Genomic DNA, 6,318 nt, shown 5'->3' with positions numbered 1-6,318 from the left:
AAAAAAAAAAAAAAAGCCTTCTGGGGAAGGGGAGGGGTACGATGCGGAGGACGTCCTCTGGGTGCCCCTCGGCCTCCATGCAGGACATCCGTTCCCAGGGTGGCCCGGGCCAGGCCTCGGGGGTGCAAGGGTTGACCTGACCTCCCCCCCCGCTCCCGCCCCCGCCGCTCCGGGAAGAAAGGGTGCTGTGTCTGGCGGCGAGCAGGCGCCGGAATGGTGCGCCCGGGCCCAGGGCTGCACGGTGCACGGGGCCCCGATACCAGGAGCGCAAAGCTCCGGGTGAGGCCTAGGAGAACCCCGCCGAGGGACCCCAGCCTACCGGTTCTCCGAGGGGCGAAAAAGCCAGGTCAGGTTGAGGGAGAGGAGGAGGAAGGGGTGTCCAGGAGACCGACTGGAAGATGAGAGCGTCCCCCGGGGTAGCGACCGGCCTCTTGGAAAACCAGAGGCGGAGGGAGCAGCCGCGGAGTGGAGGGCGCAGGCCGGGACCTGGGCCTCTCCTCCCACAGCAAGCCCCCCGCCCACGCATCATCTGCAGCCGAGCGGCACCTACCTCCCTCTCCCCACCTCATCCCTGCTCGCTCTTCCGCTGGTCAGGCCACGCGGGTGCCAGCGCGGGCTGGGGACGCCCCAGCCGCGGCCTTGGGGAGGGGGCAGGACTGAAGTTCACTCTCTCCCTGCGTGGTCTAGAAGCCCCTCGCCCGCCCGCCACTGTCTCCCCCGCCTCTGGCTGCGCGCTTGGCGGATCTTCTCCATCAGTTCTGCCCACTGGAGTGGGAAGGGGCCGAGCCGAGCCGCGCGGGAATTGGCAGGCGGGGAGGCGGGGAGGCGGGGAGGCGGGGTAAGAGACGAGATGAAATCGGCCCGGGACAGCAGAGTGCCTTGGGATGGGATGGGAGGGAAGAGGGGGTGACGGTTGCGTTTTCCAGGGCTGTGGGGGTGGTGCGCCTATTGGAACCTACTCCTCAGCCTCCTTCCCCGTCCCCACCTAGGGGACTGGCGGACCGTGCGTCCCACAGACTTAACACTCCCCCCCACACCCCCGCTCCTAGAAGGGGTGTTCTCAGTGGACACCGACTAGGGCTCCAGATCCCCTGAGACCCAGACAAGGGCTCCGGTCGTCTGTCCTCGTAGCTTCCAACTTTTCTGCTCCTCCGGATAAGCGGGCAGTTCAGAGCTGGTTCCCAGGGCGGCAGCTGCAAGCCTCCCCGCGCCCCCCTCAAAGGTTCAGACTACACTCAAAGGCTCCCGAAGAAGCAAAACCACCAGCTCTACCCCCTTATGCGGTTTGCCTCACCCTTCCCACCCGCCTCGAAACCCACACACACGGGAAAGGGGTGCATGGAGCCCGCGTCCCGGTTTGCAGAAGCAGCGCGGAGCTACGGTCATTTCTTCTTCACGCGGGGTCTCCAGCGCGCCTGGATCTTTACCTAGCCAGGCCAAGCCAGGTCTAATCAATCACGTGCGTTATTTCGTGCATCACCCAAGCCGTCATCTTATCCAAGGCCCGGAGATGAAGGAGGGAAAAAAAATCGCTTAATGCAACCCCAACCAAGCCTGTTTTCCCTTTTTCTCTCTGGTTAACCGCACTCCCGCAACCCCGCAAAGAAGCACCCCAGGCGGTGGTAGCTGACAGTTTTCTTAAAGAAGAAGGGAGGGGTCGGGGGGAGAAAAAGAAAAGAAAAGCCTCCCATGCCTCACAGTTTGCAGAAGTCTTCCTGCCTTCACCATCTCCAGCCCTGGCCGCTTCGCTCCTTCTCTCCCTGTACTGCAGATACATATATATATTTTTCCCCTCTCCCCGCCACAATCTTCTGTTTATTTGTATGGAAGGCAGCGCTACTTTGTAAACACATCACACACGGCCCCAGAGCCGTTCAAATAGCTGATTGCAGCAAAACGCTTCCAAACAACGGTAGTCCGGATTTTTCTTTTTAAGTGAAAATAAAACCAAATATTTCTGTGGAGAGGTTGCATGTAAAAGCCGTATGAAGGTCCACAATCCCACCCACACCTAAGAAATGGAGCGAGACAGATAGGAGAAAGTCCTGTTCAAATTTTCCAAAAATAATATTAATAATCATAAAAGAAAAAAAGATCAAATGAAGTGAAACTCAAGTATCTGCAGTGAGGCTTTCCATCCTTTGCTGGAAAACCACTGCAAGTCAAAATGTTTAAACCGCTTTTTAAAATAAGGAGAATAATATCCCAGAGGCACGTCTTAAAACTACACCTACCTTAGCTTTGGAAGAGCTGCATCGGCTGTTAAGAGTTCTTTTACACGTCCAGATTTTCTAGGGAACTCGAAACGAGGTATGATTCAGGAGGATGTTTTGAAAGCCCAGGAGCCTTCCCCTTCTGGAACCCCCCAACTAGATTCGCTCATCCAGAGGAATGCAAGAGCCACCAACACCGCCTAGTTTGGAGGAAATTCGTTGTTTCTGCCGTCAATGGTCTGTGGACGGGCAGAACAAGCATTACAATTGAAGCAGGAAGGACCGAGCTAGTGGCTGAATAAGAGCTCTGTGCTAAGAGACAGAGAAGGGAGAGAGACGGTTCTGCAAGAAAAAGAGAGATTGAGGAGAGAGGTCCTGCTGTCTCCGGGGCTCTCCCTCTGCCATTGGACCAAACTGAATGAAATTTACAAAGCCAGCAGCCAATAGATCTCCGGAGTCGGCCCCATCACTACAGAAACCACATCCACAGCTACAACCTCATGCAATGAGCAGCTAATCCCAGTGCAAACCAGCTGTAACGGAGAGATCCCGGGTACCCGGGAGATAGAGCAGGTGGGCATGGCACACGGTGCCACCGCACCAGACGCGCACAGCAAACCTTCTTCCTCTTTGCTTTTTTAGGACTCTCTAGATACCCTCCACACCAAACATGCTGCAGTATATGCAAACATCTTTAACTGTTTAAGGTCATGATCTCCAGCAGTCCCTGTGTCTGCGTTATTGAGTCAATTGGGAAGCAATGATATAAAAAAAATTTTAAGAGCAGCAAAAATTGGAATGCAGCTCTGTAAAATACAGGACCTCTTTTATGCTCAGGGTATGGTTGAGAGGGGATCGATGAAAGCTTTTTGTTTACTTCTATTCTTATACTTTCATGAGTTTGATAAAATATTGGAGTTGTGCCCAGGATGAGGCATTTGTTTTTAAATACGCCTCTTCATTTCCAGGGTCCAGGAGGTTATCTTTCTGAGGAAGTTTCAAGTTGTGGGGGGCGAGGATGGGGGTATGGCCCCTGTACTTAAAGTTGAGTTGGAGAAAGTTGGATTTAATTTGGCAATGCAAAGATCAGAGGGCATCATAGAGTGTTGTGACAATGAACACGGATTTTAAAATAAGATTGCTTGGGTTCAAGTTGCATGTGACTTTAGGTGTGTATTTTAATGGTTTACCTCCATTTCTGCATCTGCAAAATGGAACAGGTAATCGACATGTAATACTGTAATGATTAGCTGAGTTAATGTGTGGGGCCTCATAGTCTTCACAACAATATTACATGGTGATTACTTTTATTCTTCTGCCTGGCCAGAAAAGTTAGCTTTTCTTAAAATTATTTCATGGTCCATTAATTCATTTATGGAAGGAAAAAAATAGTGTCTGCAACACATAGGATATCCTCCTAATTGCTTCTGCTTTAGGCAGTAAACCGAAGCATGAAGCCTGCCACGATGATGTGAAGGATACTTGGGCAACATGACCAATAATAGGGAAGGTGATAGACACCAATTTGGGGACCTGGTTTCATGTAAAGACTCTATCCTCACAAACTTTGCCTTGTTGTAAAGTCAGTTATGTTCTGTGAATCTGTTAAACTGAGATTAAAATTACCTTTCCTGTGGGCTTCTTGTGGAGACTACATGAAATAATATGTATAAAAGCACTTTTTACCAATAAGATAGGTACACAGATATACACTTATCTATTAATAGACACCTATACCCAATAATAGAAAAAACATATCCATCCATACGTATGTGTGTGTTCTGATTATTGGATAGATATTTAGAAACATGCATGTACTTTTTCCATTATTGTATAGATACTGAAGACCTAACATAATAATATTGTTAATAAGTATAGCTTATTCCCCAAATCAGTGATATACATGGATATAGACATATAGATGTAGATATACGGACATATATATAGATATCTATATCCTAAACTAAAGCAGAATCTCAACTTTAACACAGTAATTTATAGTAGGCCAGAAAGTCATGGGTTTTGCCAAGAATGTACTAATTCATTGACTTATTCATAAATTCAGGGTTTTTTTTTTTTTAACCACTGGAACAGTCCTAAGCACTGACATGCATCTGTGAGTGAAACTCATCCATTTATTTTTGAGAAAGCATACAGTCTAGTGGACAAGATAGCCAAAAGCATGAGAAAAAATATGCTTACAAGAAGGTGTGCACAAGGAATACATATGAATTCGTAGGGACCCATGGAGGTGAAAATGATTAAGGAAGGGTTTGCAAAGGAAGAACTTTCTGAGTAGGGAAGAAATGGTACACAGACACTGACTGGATGAAGAAGTTCATGGATAAAGACATCATAGTAATACTGTGTGTGTGGAGATCTAGAAATAGGGAGGGTTTGGCATGCCAGGACATTGAGTTTGAAAAGAAGGTGGTAAAGAAAGGATTAGAGACCTAATTGTGAAGAGTTTTGAATGCCATGCTGAAAAGGTAGAATTTATCCAGTAGGCAGTGGGAAAGCCAGCAACATATTTTCTGCAGCGAGCGGGGAAGAAATGATCAGATTTATATTTTAGGACAATCATTGTGATGGCAACATAGAGAACAAGTTGAAGAGGGCCAACGTGGAAAGAAAAGAAAATATTTGTAAGACTGTTGCAAGAATGGATGCAACAAATGAAGTCTTGAATGAGAAACACAGAGAGAGAAAGAGAAAAGGAGAAAGGGAAGGGACAGAAAAGGAAGGGAAGGGTAGCGAAGGGAAGAGAAGTTGGTGTGGGGAGACATCACTTCTAAATACTTTAAGGCAGCATGACAAAGTGAGATTGGGAGGGAGAGTTTGGGCAAAATCTGAATGCTTGGCTTAGTTTGTGGCTGCATTAGTTGAGTAGCAGATCTCTTACCTGAGACATGGGACCTGGAAGAGAGGAGGCAGGCACATTTTCACTTCTATCTGAATGACTCCATTGAGAGTTTTTAAAAATAATTTTAAAAATAGGGCAACATAGTGAGACCCTGTTTCTATGAAAAAATCTAAAAACTAGCTGGGAGTGGTAGTGTACCTTTGTGGTAGCAGCTACTCAGGAGGCTGAAGGGGTAGGGTCACTTGAGCCAGAGAGGTGGAGGCTGCAGTGAGCCATGATCATGACACTGTACTCCAGCCTGGGTAGCAGAATGAGACCCTCCCTCAAAAAAAGAAAAAAGTCAGAAAGCATCTTAGACAGACGGAATCATGGTTGTAAGAAAAAGTGAATATACGATATTATGAAATTATCATTTCCCCTAAGCCAAAATCCCTCACAGGAGACCAGGATAGGACCCAAAACATCAGTTTTTAACAATTGGGCCACCAGATTGCAACACAGACAGAGGCGCTACAGAGGTTTAGATCCAAGATTCCTGGAAGGGATAAGGTTATCATTCTTCATGCTTCCATTTTAAATCTAATTGTGGAGTATGGTGAAATGTGGGAGTTGGGGGGAGTCATAAAATGAAATAAAACAGTAGGGTTCCAAGAACGATATATAAGTTGGGTTTGGTACAAAGAACTGGAGGGAACATGAGAAATAATCTATACCACACTACTTGTTCTCTCTGATTTTCCATCTCAGTGTCCCCATCAACCACATTCTGGTATTATGTTCAAGCTCCTATGAGAGCAATATGTAGAACTCTGAATGCAATACTGGTGAAGCCAGTAGGGCACTACTGATTCGTATTGACTCTCCTAATACAATGGTCCAAGTGAAACAGAAATATTTTCAGTAGGATAATAATTGTTCATGCAATAGTAATATATGCTATGTTATTAGTTACTAATCATTATTAGAGAGATAAATATGTATAGTATAGAAGGTGCTTGGCCGGGCGCGGTGGCTCAAGCCTGTAATCCCAGCACTTCGGGAGGCCGAGACGGGCGGATCATGAGGTGAGGAGATCGAGACCATCCTGGCTAATACGATGAAACCCCGTCTCTACTAAAAAATACAAAAAACTAGCCGGGCGACGAGGCGGGCGCCTGTAGTCCCAGCTACTCGGGAGGCTGAGACAGGAGAATGGCGTGAACCCGGGAGGCGGAGCTTGCAGTGAGCTGAGAGCCGGCCACT

General features: G+C 47.6%; 1 protein-coding gene across 1 annotated transcript in view; it reads right to left on the bottom strand.

The window, feature by feature from the left end:
• LOC108517621 (neuroligin-4, X-linked-like) overlaps positions 1 to 2,562 on the bottom strand; it is a 93,525-nt gene extending 90,963 nt beyond the window's left edge. The window contains 1 exon segment of the mRNA XM_017855648.1: positions 2,235 to 2,562. The gene's annotated coding sequence lies outside the window, so the exon portion shown is untranslated.
• Positions 2,563 to 6,318: the final 3,756 nt, after the last annotated feature.

The sequence above is a fragment of the Rhinopithecus bieti genome, unplaced genomic scaffold (genome assembly GCF_001698545.2).
Source record: "Rhinopithecus bieti isolate Rb0 unplaced genomic scaffold, ASM169854v2 scaffold_39746, whole genome shotgun sequence".
In the NCBI taxonomy this organism is placed as follows: domain Eukaryota; kingdom Metazoa; phylum Chordata; class Mammalia; order Primates; family Cercopithecidae; genus Rhinopithecus; species Rhinopithecus bieti.
The sequence above is the reverse complement of the archived record's forward strand: the minus strand, read 5'-3'. Positions and strand labels throughout refer to the sequence as shown.